Source organism: Macaca mulatta, chromosome 19 (genome assembly GCF_049350105.2).
Source record: "Macaca mulatta isolate MMU2019108-1 chromosome 19, T2T-MMU8v2.0, whole genome shotgun sequence".
Lineage (NCBI taxonomy): Eukaryota > Metazoa > Chordata > Mammalia > Primates > Cercopithecidae > Macaca > Macaca mulatta.
Window position 1 is genome coordinate 42,520,732 of NC_133424.1, and position 26,844 is coordinate 42,547,575.

Below are 26,844 nucleotides of genomic sequence, written 5' to 3' on the forward strand. Positions count from 1 at the left end.
CTATGGCTTGTATATTTTTATTAATTACCAAGAGAGGAATGTTAAAATTTTTCTGACTATCATTGTGGCTTTGTCCATTTTTCCCTTTATTTCTGTTAATAATTTCTTCACGAATTTTTTTTTTTTTTTTTTTTTTTTTTGGTGAGACAGTCTTGCTCCGTCACCCAGGCTGGAGTGCAGTGGCACAATCTTGGCTCACTGCAACCTCCACCTCCCAGGTTCAAGCGATTCTCCTGCTTCTGCCTCCTGAGTAGCTGAGATTACAGGCATGCACCACCACACCTGGCTAATTTTTGTGTTTTTAGTAGACACGGGGTTTCACCATATTGGTCAGGCTGGTCTCGAACTCCTGACCTCAAGTGATCTGCCCACCTCGGCCTCCCAAATTTCTGGGATTACAGGCATGAGCCATTGTGCCTGGCCATGAATTTTGATGACCTGTGATTAAGGGTATACATATTTAAAATTGTTCTACCTTGCTAGTGAATCGTTCCTTTAATCATTGTATAATGCCTGTATTTGTCTCTTACTCTTTGTCTTGAAACCCACCTTCTCTAACACCCATATAGCCATGCCAGCTTTCTTGCTCTTATTGTTTGCATTGCATGTCTTATCCATCCTTTTACAGTCAATGTCTTGTTATTTATATTTAAAATGTGTCTCCTACAGATAGCATCCAGTTGGATCTCACTTTTTTCCCTAGTCAAAAATCTCTATTTTCATTGGGATGCTTAGTATATCTGCATCAGTTGAGGTTTAAGTTCATCTTATAATTTGATTTCCATTTCCCTAGCATGTTTTATAAAATTATTTCTATTGCTTATTTCCTGTATTCTTTGATAAATATTTTAGATATCCAATACGTCTTCTCTTTTTTATACTTAATTTTTTGTGTGCTTGATGTAGGGCTACTAAAATGTGATTTTTAAGTTATCAGTCTATTTAGAGTCAATATTATGCCTCTTCACATTTCACACTTCCCTTCTGACACTTCATACTTCCTGTTTTACAATAATTATTTTTCCCAGGATATGATTTGTTTTACCTCCTCATATCCTTCCTATAATTGCTATCCTATTTTTTACTCATCTATATATGTTAAAGGTCACTCTACAGTGTTATTATTTATGTGATAAGTAATTAGTTTTATTGTGAGTAATTTAAATAAATTATGAGAATAAAAGAGAGGCTTTTATATTTATAGACTCATTTCCAATTTCTGATGCCCTTTATTTTTTACACAGATCTAACTTTTGATTTGCTGTTATTTCTTTCAGCCTGAATGACACTATTCACTATTTCTTTTTTGCAAGCATCCTAGTAATAAACTTCCTAATTTTCTTTGTCTGAAATTATCTTGATTTCATCCTCACTTTCAGAAGCTATTTTTGCTGGATATAGAAATCTAAATTGACAGGTTTTTTCTTCATTTACAGTTTACTTTTATTCTTATTTTTTGGAGACAGAGTCCTGTTCTCTCAGACTAGAGTGCAGTGGTGCAATCATAGCTCACGACAGCCTTGGCCTTCTGGGCTCAAGTGGTCCTCCTGCCTCAACCTCTCAAGTAGCTGGGGACTATGGGCATGTGACAAGATGCCCAGCTAATTTTTAAAAAAGAAAAAAATTTGGAGATGGGATCTCACTATGTTGCCTAGGTTTGTCTTGGACTCCTGAGTTCAACTGATCCTCCTACCATGGCCTCTCAAACGTTTACACTTTTTAAATGTAATTAAATTGACTTTTAGTAGCCTCCATCGTTTGATATGAAAAGTCAATAGTAAGTTATTTTTATCCTTTTGTTTCATGTCTGTAATATGTGTTTTCGATATGGCTGCTTTCAGTATTTTCTTTGCAATTTGACTCTGATTATTTATTTTACATTTATCTCGCTTGGGATTGACTTAGATTTTTGGCTTTGTTTTTAATCCAAAAATTTTCTTCTTGTTTTTCATTCAATTTGTTAAGTTTTTAGTCATTGTTTTTCCAAATGCTGGTTTGCTCATTATAATTGTTTTCTGAGATGCAAATTTCATGTATGTAAAAGCAGTAGTTCTCATATTTTTTGGTCCCAATACTTCTTTACACTATTTAAAATTTTCAAGAACCCTGAAAGCATTTGTTTATGTAGTTATAGCTATCAGTATTTATCATATTAGAAATTAAGCAGAGAAATTATTAAAAATATGTATATCGACACACATAAAAAAGAATAATACCATAACACATTAACATAAAAAGGTAGACTTACTGAAAAAAATCAAAAATTCTTAGTGAGAAGAATGACACACTTTCACAGAGTGCTTTTCATGGCTTCACAGAAGACAGCTAGAGTCTCTTATTTGTTTCTGCATTTAATCTGTTGTTATATCATTCATCTTGCAGTCTATGGAAAACTCCACTATACACCTATGAAAAGATGGACAAGAGAAAGGCATATAATATCTTAGTTATCATAAATATAGCTTTAGTAGTGCAGATTTTATGAAATAATCTTGGGGACACTCACACTTCTGAAAACTGTTATTAAGCAATTAAATATTTTCACACAGGTCCATACGGTTCTGTTTATTTTTAAAAATTTTTTTTTTCTGTATATGTGATTGAAAAATGCTATTGATTTATAAACAAGATCCTTCTTTCTCTGCCCAGTTATAATCTTCTTCTGTTAGGTTCATCTGGTAATTTTTTTAAAGTTTCAGTTATTATAATTTTCTGTTATTGAATTTCCATTTGGTTGATTTTTTGTATAGTTTACATTTTTCTGCTCAGATTCTTTTTCTATTCAATCATTAAAACCATATTTTTCTTTAATTCTTTGAAAATATTATACTTGTTTTAAAGTCTTTACTAACTCCATCATAGGAGATACCTTACATTTAGTTTCTTGATTATATTTTCTTTATCCCTGAATCACATTTTCATGTTTTTATTTTTGTATGCCTAAGTGATATTTGATCGAATACTGCACACTATAGATTATATGTGGTAGAGAATGTGGATTCTGTTATCTTTTCATAGGAATGTGTGCACATGTTTAGTAGGTGGTTCAGTTGCTTGTACATCATCTAGTAGGCTTGGTTTTATGATTTTTAAATAATAAATGGAAAGCCCAAGGTATTTCCCAAGCCCCTCTAACTTGACAGGACTCAAACTGCAGACTCTTGTTGGGGCTTCAATTTGGACTCTGCTGGGACAAATCAAGAATAGTTCTTATACCTTAGACACAATTTTCTGGTGTCTTGAAGGATGCCTGAGATGTTAACCATATGCTCAAGAGATCTCTTCACTCTAATAAGGTTGAGAATCAAGCATCCAGCCCCACCACATTGCCTGTCCTCCATCACTGTCAAAGCTTTAGTCTCTCTGCTCTGCTTTCAATCTCCCAACAGCTTAACTCTGGTAAGCACTAGGTAATCTCCTCTTCTCCATGCATGTGCAGTCTGGTTATCAGCCATGGACTTGAAGGGAACCACCTACACACCTCCCTTTCTCCGATGCGCCATTGTGCAGATTCCAGCTATTTGAAGTGACTCAAACTCTGACCTCATTCTCCTCAGCTCAGCATGCCCACCATCCTCTGCCCAGATATCAGCTTGCTCTGCTGTGATTGTGCTACTATTACAACCCAGGCAGGGGACTGAATGACCAGAAGGCTCCTCACATGAGCTTCCCTTCTCTCTGGGATCACTGCTTTGTGTTATCTAATTGTTATTGCCCCAAATCAGTTGTCATATATTGTGTCTAGTTTTATAGTTGTTTATGACAAGAGAACCAGTCTGGTACCAGTCACTTCATCATGGTTAGTTTTTCAAAGAGTAACATTTTTTCAAAGAGTACTCATTTTTCAAAGAGTAGCAACAAAACTTTAAAAATTCAACACCATACAAAGCCAAACAAAACACATCTGACCATGTATAGCCCATGGACCACCTGTTTGTAACTTCTGGTCTACACGCTTGCTATTCAAAGTGAAGTCTTCAGGGAACCAGCCTAGGCCTCACCTGGGAGCTTGTAGGAAATGCAGTACTTCAAGTCTCATTCCACACATATATATTCAGAATCTGAAATTTAACAAGATATTCAGGTGATCTTACATTCATTAATATTTTCAAAGCTCTATCCAAAAGTTTCTGTATTCTCTATCCAGGTTTTCACAAACTAATACTAGGAATCACCAGAAGTACTTGCTAAAACCCACATTCCCAGGTGCTTTTCTGACCCACTGAATCAGAACCACTAAGATGGTAACTCTTATCATCAGGGACGTTTGGGGAAGACTGAGCTATTCCATAAACCTGTGAGGATCACTGGGCCCTCATACCTCACTCTGATCAGGCAATCTGCCCTGTCATACCATCTTCACTTGATGCCTAATAGACAATTATTCAAGGGATGTAAACTACATAGATAATTAAGTGGGTAATTTCATTTCCCCAGTGGACTTTTAGGCCATATTTTTGAAATGCGTGCTTCTCTACTTAGCCAGTGACTTTCCTCTCACACATGGCAAGGCTAGTCGTCTAGTCTTCACTTAAAATTTGTCCCTTCCAGAAGAAAGCTTTAGTATTAGGGTTCTTCAGAGGGACAGAACCAATAGGATGCATAGATAGATAAGTGAGAGGTTATTTATTAAGGGAATTGGCTCATATGATTATGGAGACTGAGAAGTCCCACGACAGGCCATCTGCAAGCTGGAGACCCAGGGGTGCTGGCAGCATGGCTCAGTCCAAGTCCAAAAGCCTCAGAACCAGAGAAGCCAGTGGTGTAACTTGAAGTCTGAGGCCAAAGGCCTGAGAACCTGGGGCAGGGGCTGCTGGTGCACATCCTAGAGTACAAAGGCCTGAGAATCTGGAGTTCTGATGTCCAAAGGCAGCAGCAGATGGGTGTTTGAGGTCTAGGAGACAGAATCTGGAGTTCTGATGTCCAAAGGCATCAGAAGATGGGTGTCTCAGTTCTAAGAAAGAGAACCTGGAGTTCTGATGTCCAAAGGCAGCAGAAGATGGGTGTCTCAGGTCTAGGAGAGAGAATCTGGAACTCTGATGTCCAAAGGCATCAGAAGATGGGTGCCTCAGTTCTACGAGACAGAACCAGGAGTTCTGATGTCCAAAGGCAGCAGCAGCAGATGGGTGCCTCAGGTCTAGAAGAGAGAATCTGGAACCCTGATGTCCAAAGGCATGAGAAGATGGGTGTCTCAGTTCTAGGAGAGAGAACCTGGAGCTCTGATGTCCAAAGTCAGCAGAAGATGGGTGCCTCACTTCTAGGAGAGAGAAAGCACAAACTCACCTTTCCTCCACCTTTTTGTTCTATTTGGGACCCCAGTAGATTGGACGGTGCCTGCTCACATTGAGGGTAGATCTTCCTATCTCAGTCCACCAATTCACCCTCCAATTTCCTCCAGAAATACACTCACAGATGCACTCAGAAATAACGCTCTATCAGCTATCTAGATATCACTTAATCCAGTCAAGTTGATGCCTAAAATTAACCATCACACCCTCCTAAACCAACCTGTCTGAAGCCTTCAATGAAAGGAAAGATGCACATGTATCTATAGCTATAACTACTGACTGTTTATATGGATTAAGAGAAGTATAATACTTTATACCTGTCATTGATGGATTTTTTTTCTCCACTGCACTTAGAAGAACCACAACCCCAAATTCCTTAGTCTGACCTTGGCACAATTCCATGCTTGGTCCCTAGTAATTTCTAATCCATGTTGGTAACTCAACCTACAATTATACTGTTACATACTTACAGACATCACTTAAAACAAGTCTGTGGGATTTTTGCCATAGTCACTCCTAACTATCATCTATCCACTCACCCCTGTGTAGACCAGGTCCCAATGTATCACACCAACCCATGCATGGTATCCTATATCATATAATGCCCTGAACTTTCCCGGGTCAGAGGGAGGTGAGCCCTGCAGGCTGGTATTATAGTGATGCCCGCCCTGCCGCCTGCGTATGGGATGAGTCCTCTCACATAGCAGAAGCAGAGGAGGTGGGGGCAGATGCATGTCCCAACGACACAGGATACCATCCTCGGGGGCTCTGTGCCTCCCTTGCCAAGGTCAGACTTGTTCAGATGATATGGGGGAACAGTGGAGTGGTGTCCATCGAGCTCTGGGAATGGGAGATGGGTCCCCTCTCTGTGACCTTAGGAAGCTTATTTAACCTCGCTGACTCTGTTTTCCTCATCTGCATCTGGAAACCTGATGTAACAATATCAAATCATGATTTCTCGTGTGGAAAGCACTTGGAGGAGGGCGGTTTGCACTGTGGTTGCTTTACCCTGAGGGTGGTCATCAGCAAGGCCTTTTGAAAGTAGACTTGAGCTTTAGGTATTAAGAACCTAAAACATATGCATAACTTTTGGCCTGGGATTTCTCTCCATTGTTAGGTCTGTGTTCCAAGGAAATAATCAGTGATATGTTCAATATTTGCATTCAGGCATATTATTTGAAACTTTATATATAACAATCACAGTATATGATATGGTTTGGATCTGTGTCCCCACCCAAATCTCATGTCAAATTGTAATGCCCAGTGTTGGAGGTGGGGCCTGGTGGAAGGTGATTGGCTCATGGGGGCGGATTTCCTCCCCGTGCTGCTCTCTTGATAGTGAGTGAGTGCTCATTAGATCTGGTTGTTTAAAAGTGTGTGCATCTCCCCACTCTCTCTCTTCCTTCTGCTTTGGCCATGTAAGACGTGCTGGCTTCCCTTTTGCCTTCCACCATGACTGAAAATTTCCTGAGGCCTACTCAGCCATGCTTCCTGCACAGCCTGAGGAACTGTGAGCCAATTAAACCTCTTTTATTAAACAAGAAGATACTTTAATAAGAAATTTTATAAGAAATTCTTATAAATTGTTCACTCTCAGGTATTTCTTTACAGCTGTGCAAGAATGGACAATATAAAGTATGTCAGTATAAAATTAGCCTACATCCAAGTACGGAAGATTGCCCAAATTGTGATTTATCCACATGATGGGATATTTATACGGTCATTTAAAATCTTTTTTTTTTTTTTTTAATTGAGACATGGCTTGGCTCTGTCCCCTAGGCTGGAGTGCAGAGGCATGATCTCAGCTCTTTGCTGCCTCAACATCCCGGGTTCAAGTGAGGCTCCCACTTTAGCCTCCCAAGTAGCTGGGACTACAGGCACATGCCACCACACTTGGCTAATTTTTGTATTTTTTGTAGAGACAGGTTTTTACCATGTTGCCCAGGCTGGTCTTGAACTCCTGGGCTCAAGACATCTGCCCACCTCAGCCTCCCAAGGTGTTAGGATTATAGGCATGAGCCACTGCTCCTGGCCTAAAATCTTATAAAGAAAATTTAATATCATTGGAAAATGCTTACAATACAAAGCAGTCAAATAAATACTCTATGTAATTTGTTATATATGTATAAATACATAGGAAAATATTCATGGTGTTATTATCTCTGGATGACAGTGTTGATTACGAGTGATTTATTTATTTTTCTTTATTGTAATGTTCTATATTTTTCAATTGTTGCAAGTCAATATACAATTTAAAAAATCTTACTTACAAAAAAATGTTGGAATTAAAGTCTGGGGGTCTGGATTTGAGTCCAGGCCCCAACAATGGCTGTGCAACCTTTAGTAGGAGAAAGCTGAAAAATGGGAAAAACTTGTCTCACCTTTCTCATCGGATAGGCAAGAAACTAAAATAAGATAATGTGCACAGGAGTCATGTGGAAGGAAAATGGCAAAAAAGATAGAGGGGCTATTGCTCATATGAATCTGACTAGGAAACAAGAAGCTACTCTTAAAAGAAATATTGATGCTTACAAGGTTTCAGGTCACCCCTATCTCCTCCAGCCTATCTTTAAAAGAGACAAAATTCAAAACAAAACAACACAAAATCTCATGCAGAAGGTTCTTCTGCCTGGTAACAGAGTGCTTCTGTGTAGTTAAGACATAAGCTACATCTGACAACTGCACTATCAGATGGGAGCTCTGGACATGCGAGAATCATTGCTTCTGTACTGTAAGACCTGAAAGAGCCCCCCAGCCAGCCACCAGCCTTGCAGAGGATTACATGGGGTCTCCATACAAAGCTGGATGCTTCAAGGTATTTGCAGTCTCAAGAGTGCATTCCCTGCCTCTGACAGAGTGGTAGGGGCTGTTACAACCCATCCTGGGGTGCCCAAGAAGACACTCAGCATTCATTGCAGGTAGTGTGGCCACAGTGCAGCCACATTGGAATCCATTTGCAATATTTATTTAACTACAAAATATAAATGTCCTAAGTCCCAACAATCCTACTTCTCTGCAGCAACTCTAGGGACATATTTGCTGATGTGCATAAAATGGCTGGGCATTCCTTTTAAGTACTACATGATATTCCAAAGAAGAGCCATGCTAAAATAGTATTCAGACCCCAGAGACTTCCCTTGTTGTTCAGCATCTCGAGTTAAGCTGCAATGAAGTGAATCGACATGTCACAACATCGAAAGTCTCCAAGAGTTTGTTTTTTGTTTTTTCAATTTAAAAAAAATTATGTTGCTAATCAGAGTATACACTATCAAATCACTTATATAAAAATAACTCAAAACATTACAATTCTAATTTCTGTGGGTGTATAAGGCACAGAAAAATGTCTGGAAAGATTCATACCAAATTGATCATATTTATTAGACCTGAGGGTATGGGAGAATGTGGAGGATGCAATCTTCCTTACCTGTATTTAAAATTATTTTTAAAAAGAATGTGTTCATGTATTACTTGTGCAATCCACATAAATTTGGCAGTAAAAATTAACATAGCTGACACAAAATGATTATGAATAGTTGACCATTGAACAAACAAATAAATATAGTCATTCAAAGACAGGTTTCTCATTGTTGGAGAAAGGATTATAAAATTGGAAAGGGGAGGAGGAGACAGAATACGCCCTAGGGTGCTGGATTGAAATTGAAGGTATAAGTAAAAACTCATGGTTTAAAAAGGGACAGAGGAAGGAGAGAGTTAGGGAAGTCAGGGGAGAGAAGGAAAGAGATAAAGAAATTATTCGTATGTATATGCACAGAGGACCTGGAAACAATGGAACTCCACTGGCAATGAGCATACTTAGCATGGAGGCATTGGTTTCTATGTTATTCTCCTGTAAGAGAAAACAGGGCCACTTACAAAATGGTCATTGAAGGCCTGCAACTGAGAAAGCACAAGATGAGCCTGAAACTTCTAGTGCCATAAAGTAAGGAAATGCTCAAAGAATAACAGGGACATATCAGAAGGACAAAGAAGCCAGTTTGTAGAGACTCCCACTGGCCAAATATGAGACAAATTTAGCCCAAAAATAAATAATGATTGAAAATCATGATTTATTGAATGAAATAATCATCCACCAGTTACATGGATATAAATAAATAAGTGAAAAAGAAGGAAAAGCTCTTCCTTGCAGTAGAAAGACAATTAGTAAATGTAGAAAGAATACTATAATTTGAAAAATTTCCTCTTGGCAACTACCATCATCATCCTTGAATCAACCAAGAATCGTCAATGGATATTAAAACTACTGAGGGGATGTTTGAGAAATAACAGGGGATATTTACATAGTCTTGAAATATCTCCCATAAGAAGCTTACTTATTTCAAAGGAAAAGGACATTTTCCTAAGAATGGAGAAAGCTGGAACACCACTGTCACCAAGACATTCAGGTTAGCAACTCCAATCATGGGACAAAGCTACATCTTGTACCCCCTGACAGGAAGAACCGAGGAGACCAAAGCACCATTTTGGTGGCATTTCTGGCACAAATGCGTTAACGCAAACCTAATCCTCATAAAATATCAGGGTTTAAAAAACCAAATTGAGGATGATCCACACAGTAGCCGGCCTCCAGCCCTCAAAAACATCAATGTCGTGGAACATAGAGGAAGATGAAGGCATAAAAGGAGGCCAAGGAGAGATGGCCACCGAAGGCAACTCAAGATATAAGATTTCCTTCTATCACTAAGGATAGTATTAGGATAATCAGCCTCATCAGAGCAAAATCTGTAGATGATGGGTTATCCTATCAATATTAAATTCCTGATTTGTGTGTATTTTCTAATTTCTGTGTTTATGGAAGTGTGCATCTTTGTTAATGGGAAATGTATGCTGAAGTATTCATGGGTGAAAGAGCATCAGGTCTGCAGTTAATTCTTCAATGGTTCAGAAAAATTAAAGTGTGTGTATACACATAATTACAGAGTGTGTGTGTGTGTGTGTGTATTACTCTGTTTTCATGCTGCTGATAAAGACATACCTGAGATTGGCTAATTTATAAAGGAAAAGATTTTAACGGACTCACAGTTCCACGTGGCTGGGGAGGCCTCACAATCATGGCGGAAGGTGAAAGCTATGTCTAACAAGGCAGCAGGTAAGAGAAAATGAGAGCCAAGTGAAAGCAGAAACTCCGTATAAAACCGTCAGATCTCGTGAGACTTATTCACCACCACGAGAACAGTGCAGGCAAAACCTCCCGCACGATTCACTTACCTCCCACTGGGTCCTGCCTGCAACACAGGGGAATTACGGGAGCTACACTTCAGATGAGACTGGGTGGAGACACAGCCAAATGATATCAGTGTGATACATAAAAAGAGAGAGGGAGAGAGAAAAGAATAAAAGCTGGTAAAATGCCAACAATTAGGGAATCTGATGAAGAGAATATGGGAATTCTTACAACTTTTCTGTAAGCCTGAAAATAAATTAAATTAAAAAGAAATGGCGGCCGGGCGCGGTGGCTCAAGCCTGTAATCCCAGCACTTTGGGAGGCCGAGACGGGCGGATCACGAGGTCAGGAGATCAAGACCATCCTGGCTAATACGGTGAAACCCCGTCTCTACTAAAAAAATACAAAAAACTAGCCGGGCGAGGTGGCGGGCGCCTGTAGTCCCAGCTACTCGGGAGCCTGAGGCAGGAGAATGGCGTAAACCCGGGAGGCGGAGCTTGCAGTGAGCTGAGATCCGGCCACTGCACTCCAACCCTGGCGACAGAGCGAGACTCCGCCTCAAAAAAAAAAAAAAAAAAAAAAAAAGAAATGGCAAGTTTAAAGGCAAAATAAAGGGGTAGACAAAACAACTTGCATCAAGCAACCAGGGACTCCAACCAAGATGTCAGAGTCAACAACCTGGCCAATACTGCGGAGAAGCTGTGTATACAGAATACTCAAAACCCCGGGGCCAAGGCCAGGAGCAGCAGTCCCTGCCTGTCATCCCAGCGCTTGGGCCCAGGAGTTCCAGACCAGCCCAGGCAACAGAGCAAGACCTTATTTTTACAAAAAGAAAATGTTTAAAAGACTAGCCAGGCGTGGTGGCTTGTGCCTGTGGTCCCAGCTACTTGCGAGGCTGAGGAGGGAGGATCTCTTGAGGCTGAATGGTCAAAGCTGCGGTGATCCATGATTGCACCACTGCATTTCAGCCTGGAAAGTCCAGCCTGGAGAGACAGTCAGACCCTATTTGGAAAACAAAAAAAAGAAAAAAAAAGAATAAAAAAATCTGAGTTCAGGTTCAAATGTCGGCCAAGAGAAAGGACAGTAAGATCTTTCAAAATCTTCATTTCTAAAACAGTACTATGAATCCTAAATCAAAGGACACTGCGGCGATGGAGCAGGTTTTGAGTAGTTTTGAGTAGAGAGCAGCTAGCACTGAGCCAAGCCCCTAGAACGTGCTCACGTGATGAGAGTGTGGCTAGTCTCTCCCTGCTTGCTTGCAGCCCCCAAGCCCATCACTGAAATACACAGGGAGGTGAGGGCCTCGAAAACCTGAGACGCTAAGAGTAAGCACAGAGTGGGTAAGGAGCCTCTGTTTCGGGGCCAAGTCTGTGACCCGTTGGGTTGCAGAAGCTTTTTATTGAATAAAGTTCCAGGGCTTCAGTGATCCATCAATGCTGCACCTGCAGCCCGAGGATGTAGGAAAAGCTAGGTGTCAGCTGATTCAGAGGGGCAAGATGGCCAGGCCAGTGCCTGAAAGGCATGGGCCTTTCCAGCGCTGCTGAATCTAGCTTTGGAAAGTTGGAGGACTGATATAAAGACGGTCCCAGGCTGCTGCAGTCCTTGGCACTAGAGGGCAGGCCAGCAGGTTCCCAGTCTGCACAGGTCAACTAAACAGGGACTTTGGCACCAACTGTAGAGTGGCTGCTGTCAACTTACACGCATGCGCGCGCGCGCGCACACACACACACACACACACACACACACACACACACACATTCTCCAGAGGGAACCTTAGTATATAAAAAATAAAAAATTCATAGAATCAAAGAAGAATTGCATTCTTCAGGCAGTTTAACTCTTTCCCCTTGGGCAGGAGAAGGTTCAGTTTTGACAAAACCCCTAATACGCCTCCACTGAGACTGTCACAGCTCTGGGTTTCAGTATCCACAGTTCAGGATGGAGGGAGAGCCCAGAGATAGGGCCAGACAGGCCTCCGCCCCTCCCTCTGGCAGTTCCTCCATCTCCCCGGCCCCAGCTTCCTCCAAAGTGGCAATATAAAGACAGCATTGTCCAGTTCCTCCTGTCATCATGGAGATAACAGATAACACGCAGCATCCTAGAAGACACTCCGTGGTCAATAACTAGCAGCAATGACTGTGATTATCATCCACATTTGCTTCCTGGGGATATAGAAATATATCCTCCCTGGAGCCTCGGTTCTCCTGGACACAGAGAGGGACATGAGCTGCTGCTATGAGCTGTTCCTGGCACAAGAGTTCCCAGGCTGCACGTGCCAGGCACACAGCACATGCCCAGGACACACCTGTTGAGTGAGCACATGGACAGGCACAGCCAAATCTTTCTGACATCTTAAAAGCACTGAAGGAAATTCTAAGTCCTCTTACAAATATATCTTTAAACACATCTATGAGCATGACTTTCCTCGCCCCTATACCTGCAAGCAGACATCGTGTTACCCTTGAGTCTAAATCATCTTTTCCCTTTTGTGTTGCAAAAATTTTCCCTGACAGCCAACAGAACACATTCTTCTTCTAATCGTTGGTTTACCTCTCACAAACGCTGGTGGATCTCCCCATCTCTAATCCTCACCCGCTCATTCATTAACTATCAAGTGTGGCTTTTTGGAACAATTATATTCTGTCCTGCTGTCAGCTCTATCCACACAGGTAGAGGATACATCCCAACTCCTTACACAGGATGTAAATTATTGCTGGCACACCAGTACCTGAAAAATGATTACACCCAGTGCACAGTTAAATAATGGATGCTTAGCACAGTGCATTGTAATAAGCAAAAGATATGAAATATCTACAATTCTAAGTGGAATATGCTAAGTATTTTTTTGTAATAAAACCGTTTTGGGGGAAGACAGGCTATTGAATCATGGTCTCCAGAAAAGACATCCATGTGTCAGTTCATTTGCAGAAGCCGGCGGGCGCTGTCATCTCATCTGTGAAGTGGGGACAAGAATCATATTTTCAATCAAGTAGAGGTACTGCTTAGCACTGAGCCTGGCACATAGTAGGTGCTCAGTAAATGGCAGTAACTGCTGTCATCTGAGGAATGGCTGCCTGGTTAGGCTGGCAGTAGGCTGGGGCAGTGTCTCCTCGTGGGAAGAGCAGCTGGAGTGCTCATCACCTTGATGTACCTGTGGTCAGGTTTAGTGTCTGACCACAGGGAGGAGCAGGCACAGCGCCCTGCCCTGCCCCACCCACCTTTCCACTGGGAAGCTGAGGGTAGAACCTGCTTTGTCACCAAACACGGTAGAAGGTTCCGGAGGGCTGGGAGGAAATGGAGTTAATGGTGGCTCTTGAAGACTTCTCTGCCTTGGAAGCCTTCCAGAAATAAAACCCTGGAACTCAGTGCAGTGCTCAGGCCTGGGCAGTAGGGGCCTCTTCCTGAGCCCCATGCTCTACAGGGCCCTTCTGTGATCCTTGTCTCAGGACAAGGAATACGCAGATACAGGGGACATGCCTGCCTGGGGCCTGCATTCTTCCTATTTCAAAGCATGCTCTAGTCCCCTTAGGAAGTCCATTTCACAGCAAAGGAAGCTGAAACCCAGAGGATACCGATTTCCCTGCAAAGCAGATGTGGTCTTGCTAATTCCAAACCAGTTGTTCCTTATTCCAAAGCAGTTCTGGCCTTACCCTGCCTCCTGCTCCCTTGTGACATGGGTGCCCGGGATCTTTTGCACCTGTGCAACAGGCACCTCTTTGACCTCCTTCACAACAAATGAAACTGAGACCCAGAAGATAAAGGATTCACTGGGAAGCAGAAGAGATGGTCTTTGAAGCTGTTCCAGCCCCACCCTCTCCCCACACCTCCCAACCGTCCCGTGATATGGGTTCCTGGGACCTTTGCATCTGTCCAGAGGGCACTTCTTTGGCCACCTAGACCAGTCCATCTGGTGTTCTCAAGCCAAAGCCCCCAGAAGATGCAGCAGGCTGTGCTGAGTGGGAATGAACCTTCCTACTCTCATTCCTGCCTGGGGAGGTGGAGCGGGACCTACCACAGAGCCAGGGCTGACAGCAGCAGAACTATCTAGAACACTCACCCCGGCATCCTGCCCACTGCAGCGCTGATGCTGGAGCAAACCGCCTCCGCTCACAGGGCTTCTCAGCAGAGTCCCCTCTGCAGTCCCCACAGGAGGTCTGGAGCTCGGGTGGTTTCCCAGGGCCGGAAGTGCATGGTTTTCCTCTGTATCACTAAGCACCCCAGAGCACTGAGGCACAGGGCGTAGTGCTGGGGTGCTGCATAACCTGCAGATGTTTCCAACCTTCTAAGTCTCAGTGTATAAATTTGTTTCCTGAGGCCATGATACTAAACATGGTGGCTTAAAACAACAGATAGTTATTTCTCACTGCTCTGGAAGCTGGAAGCCAGAAATCAAGGTGTCTACAGGGTCATACTCCCTCAGGCTTCAGGGGAAAATCCATTTCTTGACTTTTCTGGCTTTTGGTGGCCTTCCTGAGGATGTGACTGCATCCCTCTAATCTCCGCTCTGTCTTCACACCACCATCTCTCCCTATGCCAGCTCCCCCATGTGACTCGTGTAAGGACACATGTCATCGAAGTCAGGGCCCACCTGGATAACTCAGGATGATGTCAGCATCTCCAGACACTTGATTCACTTGTATCAGGTGATATGGTTTGGCTCCATGTCCCCAACCAAATCTCATCTGGAATTATAATCCCCACGTGTCAAGTGCGGGACCAGGTGGGAGTCATTGGATCCTGGGGTCGGTTTCCCCATGCTGCCCTCATGATAGTGAGTTCTCAGAAGATCTGATGGTTTTATAAGCATCTGGTATTTCCTCTGCTTGCAACCCTCTCTCACCTTCTTTGTGAAGAAGGTGCCTGCTTCCTCTTCGCCTTCCGCCATGATTGTAAGTTCCCTAAGTCCTCCCCAGCCATGCAGAACTGTGAGTCAATTAAACCTCTTTCCTTTTTAAATTACCCAGTCTCAGGTATTTCTTCACAGTAGTATGAGAATGGACTGACACATTAGCAAAGACCCCGTTTCCAAATAAAGTAAACATTTACAGGTTCCAGGGATCAGGATGTGCACATATGTTTTTGGGGACCACCATTCAGCCCACTACTGTGTCCTCAATTATAAGGCACAAGTAATAATAGTATTCGCCTCACAGAATTATGGTGAGGATTTAACAAGACAATGTATATTAGACAAGTGCTGAAAATATTCAGTATAGATATTTTAATTTTCTCTGCACATACATTTAGGTAAAAAAATAATATATAGATCTTGATAGTGGAGTCCTAGTGCACGTCAAACATGGACTTGCTTAGTTTAATCGAAACCATCTTTAAATGTTATTTGCATATTCAGGGTGAGGTATCCTTGTGCAAATCTCAGGACAAGGTGTTCCCAGGGACAGGGGTAGTCGGGGTCATTAAAGGGTTTTTAAATATCACTGATGAGTCACTTTCATTGTACTAGCAAAATAAACAGTTCAAGTGCAAGAGCTAAGGTTTCTAAGACACACATGGACTTTTCACAGAAAAATGCAGCAAATGGATCAAGAGAAGAAAAAGAAAGAACAGGATTTTTTTTTTAAGATTAACAAAAGGAAAACAGTCATAGATGTCTTTGGCAGAGAAATGGCTGAACGCTCGAAGTTGCATCTCAACTGTGTGGCCCTCCACAGGGGTTAACAGAAAAGCCGAAGGGCCTGAGAAGAGCAAGTCTCCAACAATATGTGCAAAATAATTATTAATTTTTTAAATCTTGGTAGAGATGAAGTCTTGCTAGTTGCCCAGGATCATTGCACCCAGACGCAAAATGATCATATATGTAAAAAGCAATAGTCTGTGCATGCATGAGTACGCTTTCCTGTGCACATATAAGCATGGAATGATGACATACTTCTACCTTGCAACCCGGGTGGAAAGGGCCAGTCCCTCTCCCCCAGTTCACTGCTGTCCCTTCAGCAAAGGGACAGGAATGAAGAGGGAGTTTTACTACTCCTGGAATGTGTGGCAATTTCTCAGCAAAGATGGCAGCAGGATTTGCCAGTGCAATCTCAAAATTAAGGAAATTTCACATCCAGCTGTCAAAGGCTGTCAAAGGACAGCTGGGTGTGACTAAGGCAGAGGAGCTCCTGCTCTTGTCTGAACACTACTCTCCTCCCCACCCCCATCTACAGAACAGATTGGCTCCCGGACAACTTCCCATACTCTCTAATTCTGCTGTAAGGGTTTGGGTACCTTGCCAGGCAGGTCCTGGGCACCTGATGGATTTTGAATGGGAGACTGAGTGACCTGCTGACCGGCCAGGCTCCTGAGACCCACTGGCAAATAGCCTGTGGTCTTAGCATCCCCTGTTCCATCCACTTGCACGAGGACAAAATGAAGAGCTTCAAGGCCCTGCCTACTTAGGGATGCTGGGCACCAGGGTGCTGTGCCCAAGGGTGCACATGCTCTGGTCCCTGGCACGGCTGGGCCTGCAGAGGAGGCAGGAGTGAGTCACCACAAAGCTATGCTGCACAGGTGCAGTGAAACTGTGATACGCTGGGAACTGAGCCCAGGCTGGGCTGTGGGCCCTGGCGGAGAGGGGGCCAGTCAGCACCAATCCCCAGGGCTGAAATATAAAACACGCTATGGCTCGCCCTCTCTGAGAGTGCACGGGCTTTCCTATTTCTGAGGCTTTGTTTTGCTACAATGGATGCATTTCTGAGTTCCTGTCTTTGTAAACAGATACCATTCAATGCAGCGGGTGATTTTCAGGCCATCCGTCTCTCTGCTTTCCCACATTTTGGAGGAGCAGAGTTCAAGTTCTAGTTCTCGCCCTAAGCAATTGTGTGATCCATATGGGCCGAGTCACCAGTCTGGGCTCCGACCTGCTCTGTGAAACTGCAGTCAATGGGACTGGTGCGTGTCCAAGGACAGCGGGAAGCAGCATGCCCTGAAGTCACCCATGAATCCTCTGTCATTCCCCGGGGTGCCCTCATGCTGATGGACGAGGCCACACTTAGATTCAAGTCTGCAAGGAAGGACTGTAGCATCTAAAAGCTATCACCCGGCCAGCATCTCGAGAAGGTGGTGCTGGGGCAGGTGCCTTAGCAGGAGTGGGGAAGGAAGGAAGTCACTTCAGTGAATGATAATGAACTTTACCCAACGTCCTCCTAGCTAGAGGAGAGTCTGGGTTTCCTTTCCGGAGACTCTGATAAGACGAAGAATCAGCTTATGGTTCCATGCTTTCCTGGCTCTCTAGTGACTGGAGGAGGGAAACGAAGGAGATGAGGTTTCCACTGTTGATCATTGGGGAACGCCAACCAAATGTTGCAGTGTTTTGAACTCCCTAGAAACCCCTCTGCAGTAGGCAATGGTGAATCCAAATAGCACACATCTGGGGGCAGTGAGGACGGGCTCTGCTTGCTACTCACTGCAGGGGGACGGAGTAAGCTGTTCTGAAACCCCAGCTGCTGGCTGGAGGTGGAGGCAGCCTGGATGCTCCAGAAACTCCAGGCCTGCTTCATAACTCACCATGTTGCAGGAATGTGTCATCCTCAGAACAGCATCACTAAAGGCCTGGGGGATTTGCGTCTGCCTCAAAATCATACCCAGCCTTATTTTCAAATCACTGCGCTTACCACCAAGTGTTGTGCCCTTTCTTTTATGCAAGGCAGGGGCACCAGGCTAACACGACCTGAGCTCCCCTCCCGCTCAAAGCCACGCCACAGACACCTGTCACTACAGCTGCTCCCCAGGTGGCTGTGTGTGGTTTCGGCTGGTGTCACAGTCACTCAGGGACCCCTGGGGTTTCTGGGGTTTCAGCTTGCCCTAAGACAGGCATAGCAGCAGCAGAGGGGTCCGCAAGTGGGAATTTTGTATCCTTCTCTGCAGGGAATCCCTTGTCCTTAGAAATCTGGGTGCATCTCATGTCCTCTACATCTAAAAGAACCAGGTAAGCCCCCCCTTACTAAGTGCCAATCCTGTCCAAGTTTTGCTCAGGGGCTAGTGTTGGGGTGATGAGTGAGGTGTTTGCAGTCTTGGGAAGAAGCTCAATGTGACCGTGTAACAGAAGGTGAGATTGCCCAGGGCAGGAGGGGACAGTCCGGTCATTGGAAGGGGAGGGGTGCGGGGTGCAGGGGATGCAGCAGGAGAGCGCAGCGGTGGTGTCAAAACTGAGTGCAGGGTCATTCTCCACCAACACAAGCATGCAGACTCGGTCCCCATGTTCAGCCTCCCCGAGGCTCAGTTTCTCCCCTTCTGTGAAATGAGATTATAAAGTGACTTTCCCATTGTAGGACTGCTGCGGGATGGAGAGAGACAGGCAACACAGAGGAATCCACTCAGGGTCTGGCTCCTGCACACCCACCACGTTGGCCTTGCTTTTAGTCTTTCCTGCCTGGTGAAGAATCCCTTTACATCTCATTAGAATCCAACACGCCCTCCGTGCACATGCCTGCCGCCTGGCCGCATCAGCTCTCTCGCTGCGGGGCCCTTTCCCAGGTGCAGCAGAGAGAGAGAAAGAGTCAGGTCCCAGGTGCTCCCAGGCTGGGGCAAGACTCACCTGTAAGCAGATTGCAACATGAAGTAGTGACAGATGTTTGCCCAGAGGGCCTCAGGAGTGACTGTCTGTGCCTGGGGGTATTCCCCCGGGCATATGAGGCAGAGGCACTCTGATGCTGTAACATACACAGCAAACAGGAACAGAGTATGTTCATTCTTTTTTATCATATATGCCTTCATTTTCCATTCATTCATTATTTCTTGGTTATCTACTCTGTGCCAGGCACAGAGAAGTTTCCCAATAAGGGAACAGCCCACCATTCAGAGGAAGTGATGGCTCGGAGGGGCCTTCCCTACACAGGGTCACTGATCTGCCCGCCTGTCCTCACAGCGCCACCATGGGCCTGAGGCTGCAGCTCTCACTGGGGTTCACGCCACTGGACAGTCTGCCTGGCCGATTCCTGTGTTCCCTGTCTCGATCTCCATCCCACAGCATTGTCCTACTCACAGCACCAAGGACAGGACTGGACACGTTTCACGTGACTGAAAGCAAGGTGACCATGGTGGGTGTGCAGGAGCCAGGCCCTGAGTAGTGAGTTCCTCTGTGTTTTCTGTTCCTCTCTATCCCACAGCAGTCCTGTCGGTCAGTCCTGTTGACGGCTGTGGCCTTTGGTGTGGGGAGTGCTCCGGGGAGGGTGCTCCAGAAGGGGTGTCTCCTTCCTGGCTTCAGGGAGCACTTTGTATGAGAGCCAGAGATGGCTGCACAGAGGCCGTTATGGAGAATGGACGTTGCAAGCAGAGGGAAGGATGTAAGCCAAGGCACAGAGGGTTGAACTACTCAGGGCAGTGAGGGAGCAGGACGGTGCCGTGGGGAGCTGTGTGCTCAGAAGCTAAGCCCAGACACCGGTCCCAGAGGAGGGGCCTGGGAAAGCCACCCAGAGTGTCTGAGCGACTCTCACTCCCTTTGGTGCGTTAGCCTGAGTGTTTTGAAGGCAGAGCTGAGGCAAAACAGTATGTGTGAGTAGTTTATTCCAGAACATGACCCCGTAAGCAGGGATGAGGGAAGGAAGCACAAAAGCAGCAGATGCCCAGCCATTTGAAGGACGCACCATCAAATTCACCACTGCTGTGGGCAATGGGGCTCCACCCCAGGACCCCTCTGGAGGACCCCATGAAATGATTCCAAATTATCCACTCTGGGGAAGGAAGGCTTCTCCGCTGTTGGTCAGGCTGGCCCCAGGACCTGCTAAGTCACTGCAGTTCAAGATTGCCTGGGAGCACAGACCGGGCAGGTTGCACGGGGTGGCTACGCTGCAGTCTCAGACCCTCCTGGGGAAGACACGAGGAGCTTGTCTCTGGGCCTGACCTGCTGCCTGCTCTGGTTGCTTCTGTGTGGACTGACGAGTGCCTCTGCAGAGTGGTCCCTATAAAAAGGCTTGAGCCTGAGTTGGGGCTGAGAGTTCTAAGTCGGGCATGAAAGGAGATCTGACTAGGGATTTAGGGAAAAGCAAAAGCCATCAGTCCCAGCTGTCTGACATGGGTCTTTGCCGAGGGCTAGATTTTCCCAAACTTGGAGCCAAGCATTCCAGGGCAAGTAACTGATTTGGGAAGTGCGAGGGAGACAGGGAGGAGACTGGGTGAAGGACGGCACCCAGTTAAGGGGGTGAGACTGGGGCTATTGATAAAGTGGATGACTGCAGCTTAATCCCATGAGAAGACTCCTGGAAACATGCACCCCAGGCTTATTCGCCCCTACAAGAGGTGAGGAGCTGGGGTTCAGACCCATCCACGGTGTCTTACAACACAATTGCCAGTCCCTGCCCAAAGTCCCTGTCTGTCATTGGTTGGGAGCTGCTCCCAAGGGTATAAGCTCCCTGGCTCTCGGGGCCTGCCATGAGAGTGGAGTGGCTTTTTCAAGTTTTGAACAAAGCTCTCAGACACGGGAAGGCAGATTCCAGCTGTTCTGTCCAGTAAAGCCCTTGATCCAGGCCTCAGCCACCGGACATGGAACAGGACTGCTGCAGGCTATCTCGATGGCCAGGAGAAGCCACTGGCAAACACCCCTGCTCCAAGTCCTCAGCCCGGGAAATCGCCCTTCAGTTCAACAAGCACTTCCTATGAGTCTCTCACCGGCTTTGCTTCGGTTTTCTCCTCAGCCTGCAGCACCCTATCAGGCGTAAGAGTAAATGTTTATTTGCTTCTTGGATTACGGTCTGTCTCCCCGACAGATCTGATCAGCTCTCCAAGGACAGGGACTCGGTCATACTGTTTTATCTCAAGTGCCTAACACGGTGCCTTGTCCGTGAAAGACGCTCACGTATCTGTTGAATAAAGGAAATAAGGGAAGGAAGGAGCGATGCCTGAGATTCTCGGAGACTAGCTGTCAATCAATGTAGTTTCCTGGGGAGAAATGCAGGTCCCTTGCCACAGCTTAGCATAAGTGCCTTCCTTTGGCTTCCCCTGGGCCCTAGGGCTGGCTTCCCAAAGCTGCTGTTCAGTGGCCCGGGGTGGGAGGGGGGATTCCTCTAGGCACCATCACAGCCATTTCCAGTAGAGTGAGTCCTCTGTGAGTCTTGGCAGATCTGAGATCCATGCCCTATCCTACCTCCTCTATCCAACCCCAGCCCCACGGTCTTCCTTACACATAGTTGGTGGTGTAAAGTCACGGCAGTATTCAAAAGGTTAAAGCAGAGTGAACTGTTAATTTTAATGCTTTCTCTAAGCTTCAGTTTTAATAAGCGAAAATGATGTTCTTATTTGCAGTAAAGTGGTGTTATAAAATTCTGTCTGTCAAGCTCATTTTAAAACCATGGAAATAAATGATCTGACAAAATCAGGCTATTAGACAAGTGAGGAAGAGTGATTTCCATAAAAGTAGAGGAGCTGTTCCTTAATTTCACACTTGGTAGTCTTTTGGGTCGACTAAATTTTTAAATAAGTGATAAAATTATATTAGCGCAATTGCATTTTTATAGATTTTTTTGGTCATTGTACTCTTTTTCAATCCCTTTATTTTAACTCAAACTGTTCTGCTGAAAGGTTACTCTCAACTTATGTTACCTCGTAACAGTCTTCTGCCCACGACATGGCCTGAAGCTCGCAAATCCTCAGACTGTCCTGGTAGGGTCCAGTCGAAGCATGTGTCTGAGAAATGGCCATTCCCTGCTAGGCACATGGGCTGGGGTCTGCGGTCCTGGGTGCAGAGGCAGGGCAGGGAGGCCACTGAGGGTATCCCATGGGGCTGGGAGCTCACTTGTACCTGGGTGTCTGAGCTCACTCAGTTTTTGCTGGAAATAAAAAAAAAGAGAGAGAAATAGGAGGTCGTGTTCTCCAGAAACCCTCTTTCCTCCAACTGATGATGCTGGGTGTAGACGGCAGCTGTCACTGTTTGCTGAAGTAGCTGCATTTAGGGAAGAGGAAAGAATGGTGGTTCTTTTGTGATCCGTCCCGTGCCCACCATCTAAGAACCCTCAAATCATCACATCTCCAGCCTGGGCCGAGGATTTTTGTCTCAATCACTAGGAAAATCTTAGAGAAAGCCCAGGATCCCAGGTCTCTTGTGCGACCGAAATATCACTGATGGGACAGACATGGGCCCAGTTGCGTGGGAGAGAACGCTTCAGACTTGACTTTTCATCACTAGAACAACTTCTATGATGTGCATCTTTCATACTTCCTTCTGCACTGTCCTGTGCTGATTTTCCAGGTTAATTGTTCAGAGGGCAGACATGGGCCTCCTGCAGGCTCAGCCTTAGCCCTGAGCCATCTCCAGGGCCCAGCTCAGGGCCTGGGGTCTGCGTCCATTTGCTGCTGTGTTTGCAGCTAATTCTGAGACCCAGCCAGCAACCCCTACTCCCCACTGCAGCCCGAGTTCCCCTCTTGCTCTGTCCCACCCATTCCACCCCCACCCCAGATCTCTGCCAGATTCACCATCCTCGTCCATGTCTAGTCATCTCTTGCCCATGGTGCCCTAAGTACAGCCAGACCTGGTGACACAACGTAAAGTGTAGTTTGGCAAATGACTGCCCCTCCTCTTGAGTGGTCAAGTCTGGGTTCAGAATCTGAGACCTGGGGCCGTGCGGAAGCTGGGAGCTCAGCCTTGACACCCACCCGATCTCTGGGCTCTGTCTTCCTGGCATGCATTGAGGAACTCTGGCTGACAGGCTATTCTCTGGGCTTCCCAGGGCATGTTTTTAAAACATGGATTCATTTCCGGGTAGTCTTTTTCCGGGAAAAATATGAGGCTCCTTAGTGGGAGAAAACGCAGCTTTGTTGAGCATCTACTATGTGCCAGGCACAGGGCCAGGCTGTCAGAGTGCAGCCAGTTTGTTTATTTGGACAGGAAGGGTGTGGCGCTCACTTGGGAAGCACAGCTCTTGGAACAAAAGAGCATTCTGTCCCAGTTAGAGAATGGCCTCCTCGGGCCGGGCGCGGTGGCTCAAGCCTGTAATCCCAGCACTTTGGGAGGCCGAGACGGGCGGGCGCGGTGGCTCAAGCCTGTAATCCCAGCACTTTGGGAGGCCGAGACGGGCGGATCACGAGGTCAGGAGATCGAGACCATCCTGGCTAACACGGTGAAACCCCGTCTCTACTAAAAATACAAAAAAAAATTAGCCGGGCGAGGTGGCGAGCGCCTGTAGTCCCAGCTACTCGGGAGGCTGAGGCAGGAGAATGGCGGGTCGGGAGGCTGAGGCAGGAGAATGGCGGGAACCCGGGAGGCGGGGCTTGTAGTGAGCTGAGATCCAGCCACTGCACTCCAGCCTGGGCGACAGAGCCAGACACCGTCTCCAAAAAAAAAAAAAAAAAAAAAAAAAAAGAGAATGGCCTCCTCTTCCTGAAACCCAAGTACGAGGAAAAAGGAGAGGCAGGCTGGGTTAGCACTTCGGAAGGCACTGAGCTTGAACTCAAAGGTTGTGAGAATCCACTCACCACATGCATTTTTAAAATTATGAATTTAGTCCAAGTTTTCTCAGCACTTTCTGTGTGCCAAGCACTGTGCTGGCTCCTATAATATTAAATAGAAGGCCAATTTGGAATGCAGGGCGTGGTGGCCGGGGAAGGATGCCTGCATTCCCCTAGAGGACCTTTCAGGCTGCACTCTTGGCTCAAGAGTAAGAGAGGCAACCTGGAAACTTATATCCTCCAGGGCCTCAGTCTCTCCATCAGTACAATGGGTGCTCAGGGTGCCCAAGGGCTCTTCCACCCCTGGCGTCCTGTAGGCAGAACATCTGTGGACATTAAGAAGCCGAGGACTGCAGGCTGGATCTGTGTGCCCTCTGCCAGCCACTGAACGCTGCTCTGATATTCAAGGGAGCATCTTCAGAACTCAGAAGTCAAAAATCACATTCTCTAGAGTCTCTGAGAGGCAATGCCTGAGCTTAGGGGAATGTTAAATTTCCAGCGTTTCCTGCAAAAGAGGAGGAAGCGCCGATAGGCAAAGCCCGAGGGGTGGCCTTGGAGGGACAGGGCTGTCTCTCCCAAGGAAGGAATAAAGAAGTCCAAATTAGTCATGTTGTATTACTTCTTTTTATGGCAATGCTCTGAAAGTCTGCAAATGTCAGCATGTTAATTTACTGTCACTCAGTGATATTATTTCATCCTTTCAAAAATGTGTTTCTTGCATTTTCAGTAGCATACTCCAAGTGTTCTCCATCTCAAAGTTTCTATAGATAGTGCGACTACTTTCACTCTGACCGTTGCCAAAATGTAGAAATTCATCGTTGACTGCAGCCACATATACGTTACAAGTGGAGCTGGGACTCGGGTTTCCTGCTTACAGAAACCGGGGGAGAGGTCTGAATTTTCTCTGTGTTCTCGTTCTATCACCTCTTGTCCTCCGAAAGTGCTCTGTGGTTTCTCTCTCAAGGCACGTGCAGAGATAAATTTCATAGAGAAATGTTAAGCCGTCAGTCACGGCTGAGTTTGTATATGAAGTCAGAACCCTCCCTGTCTGCGAGCCCAGCCCCCTCCGCCCCAATGATTCTCCTATGGTGGCAAACTTATTTCAAAAATTCTGATGAAACACTTTGTAAATTTTGTTATTCTGTGATGATAATAAATCATTATAGCCTTAAACACTTCTCTAGCTTGGAGCCTCAGTCACAAATTATCTTGTCATTCTGACCAAAACATTCTCCAAAAAAGCTTGACAAGTGCTAAAACCCAGAACATGAAACCATGTGTTGTTGTGAAAGCAAGATTCAGAAATGTCAATTAATTAGATTAAGAGGCTACTTTTAGCTTTACCCGTGTTGCCAAATAACCCTTAAAATATGCATAGCAGTGGAAATCTACCTCCGCGGTACAGTACTTCTGTGCTGAGGGAAGACAATGGCTCGGACTAATGGACAAAATTGTTGTATCTGTCAGTCAGCTGCAAAGAATGATCTAGAAGCAAATGTCTTGCTTCTTTTTCCACAATGTGATTTCACGAGCTGGGTAAACGCTACCATTTATGAATTTGAAGAGTTCCCCCCTCCCACTCCACCTCTTAAAAATCATACACAGATCAAGAAAAAGAAGTCAAGTCTTTTTCATATGTCTTTACTAGTAAGATAGGTTTTTAATGTCTTTCTGTGCTTTTTTTTAAAAAAATTTGCATTTGCATTTTGAAGTTCACTTTGTAAAAAAAAAAAAATACATCGTGGAGAAATTATTTAAATTTTTTTTATCCCTGTTTCTTGAAAATCTTATCTTTAAATAATCTATATCCTCAATTTTATTTATGCCATAAACTGTTCCTATATTTTAATGGTCTGTTTGCTTTAAAAGGGGTTGTTGGTTTTAATAGCTCAGTTGCTATCTTTGTAAACTAAACTCCTTCTGACGAAATTCGAGCAGATCATCTCTGCCTGTGAGTGGAAGGCACATTCCAACCCCTGAAAAGGAAATTTAAGCCAAATAAATGTTCTGCCCAAATTAAAATACATAAAATGAATAGTTAACTCGGACAAGAGCTGATGGACGCAACAGTTGGGCGCGGACATGTGGGTGTCAAGAACGCTGACTGCCAGGCAGGGCCTCAGGAGAGAAAACCCAAATGAAATTAATTTCCTGTAACCCCCATTGTCCATTCCTCAGGACTAATTGATGGCACAGACGTCTTGGGTAAGCAGAAATTGCCAGGGCAGACAGCATCGTGAAGGGTAGTGTAGGTCTCTGCCCTGCCGAGGTCTGAAGATGGATGGCTCAGAACTGCAGCCTCTGAGCCTGGACTTGGAGGTCCCCCATCAGTTCTCTAAGGGGCACAGGGACAAGAAACTCTCCTCCAAATTCTCAAGGCCGTTGAACCCACCTTGATTATATTAGAATCCATGTGGATTCTGGCACTAATTTTAGGACCAGTCATTTTCATGGAGGAAGGACAAAGAAATGGCAGGGAGTGGGGGAGTGGGGGCACTGGAAGAGAATTCTATGAAGCTTTGCAAAACTGCATGGAGCTGTGACAGCAGCCCCTCTCCTCTTGGCATTCATAGCCTCGCCACCCGCTGCCCACGGCTGCCCCCCAGCAGCGAGCACGAGGAGCTGCGAAGGCATGAAGGAAAGCTGCCTTCTCCCCAGCCGGAGTGCCCCCGTCCTGCTGGTCAGGGCGAGATGTGCCCTGTGGTAAGTGGGGGACTTACTGGGGGAGGGACTTCCTGCATGGGGCCACTTCCTGTGTGATGTCGTTTTGTGCAGGGCCAAGAGAGGGGGGACAGGGTGCCCTGCAGCAGGCTTCCAGGTTTCCATGTCTCACAGATCCTGTGGGTCCCCCCTGCTGCTCTCATCCCCACCCGTCTCAGCCAGTCCCACTGTTTCTAGCTAGCAATGAGGCAATTAATGAGCTGTACAGAAGCCCTAAGTTATCTCTGGAACTAGATGGGTAATAAACACATAAATAAGTAAATAATTAAATAA

At 45.4% G+C, this 26,844-nt stretch overlaps 1 long non-coding RNA gene across 2 annotated transcripts in view; it reads right to left on the bottom strand.

Annotated features, from left to right (window-relative positions):
* The window catches only part of LOC106994702 (uncharacterized), a 110,662-nt gene extending 88,454 nt beyond the window's left edge, over window positions 1-22,208 (bottom strand). For both annotated transcript variants that reach the window (XR_013408822.1, XR_013408823.1), the window contains exons 1-3: window positions 22,009-22,208; window positions 4,002-4,061; window positions 2,249-2,406 (exon numbers count right to left, since the gene is read on the bottom strand). This is a non-coding gene — a long non-coding RNA (uncharacterized LOC106994702). The remainder of the gene's footprint in view (window positions 1-2,248; window positions 2,407-4,001; window positions 4,062-22,008) is intronic.
* Between the last annotated feature and the right edge of the window lie 4,636 nt (window positions 22,209-26,844).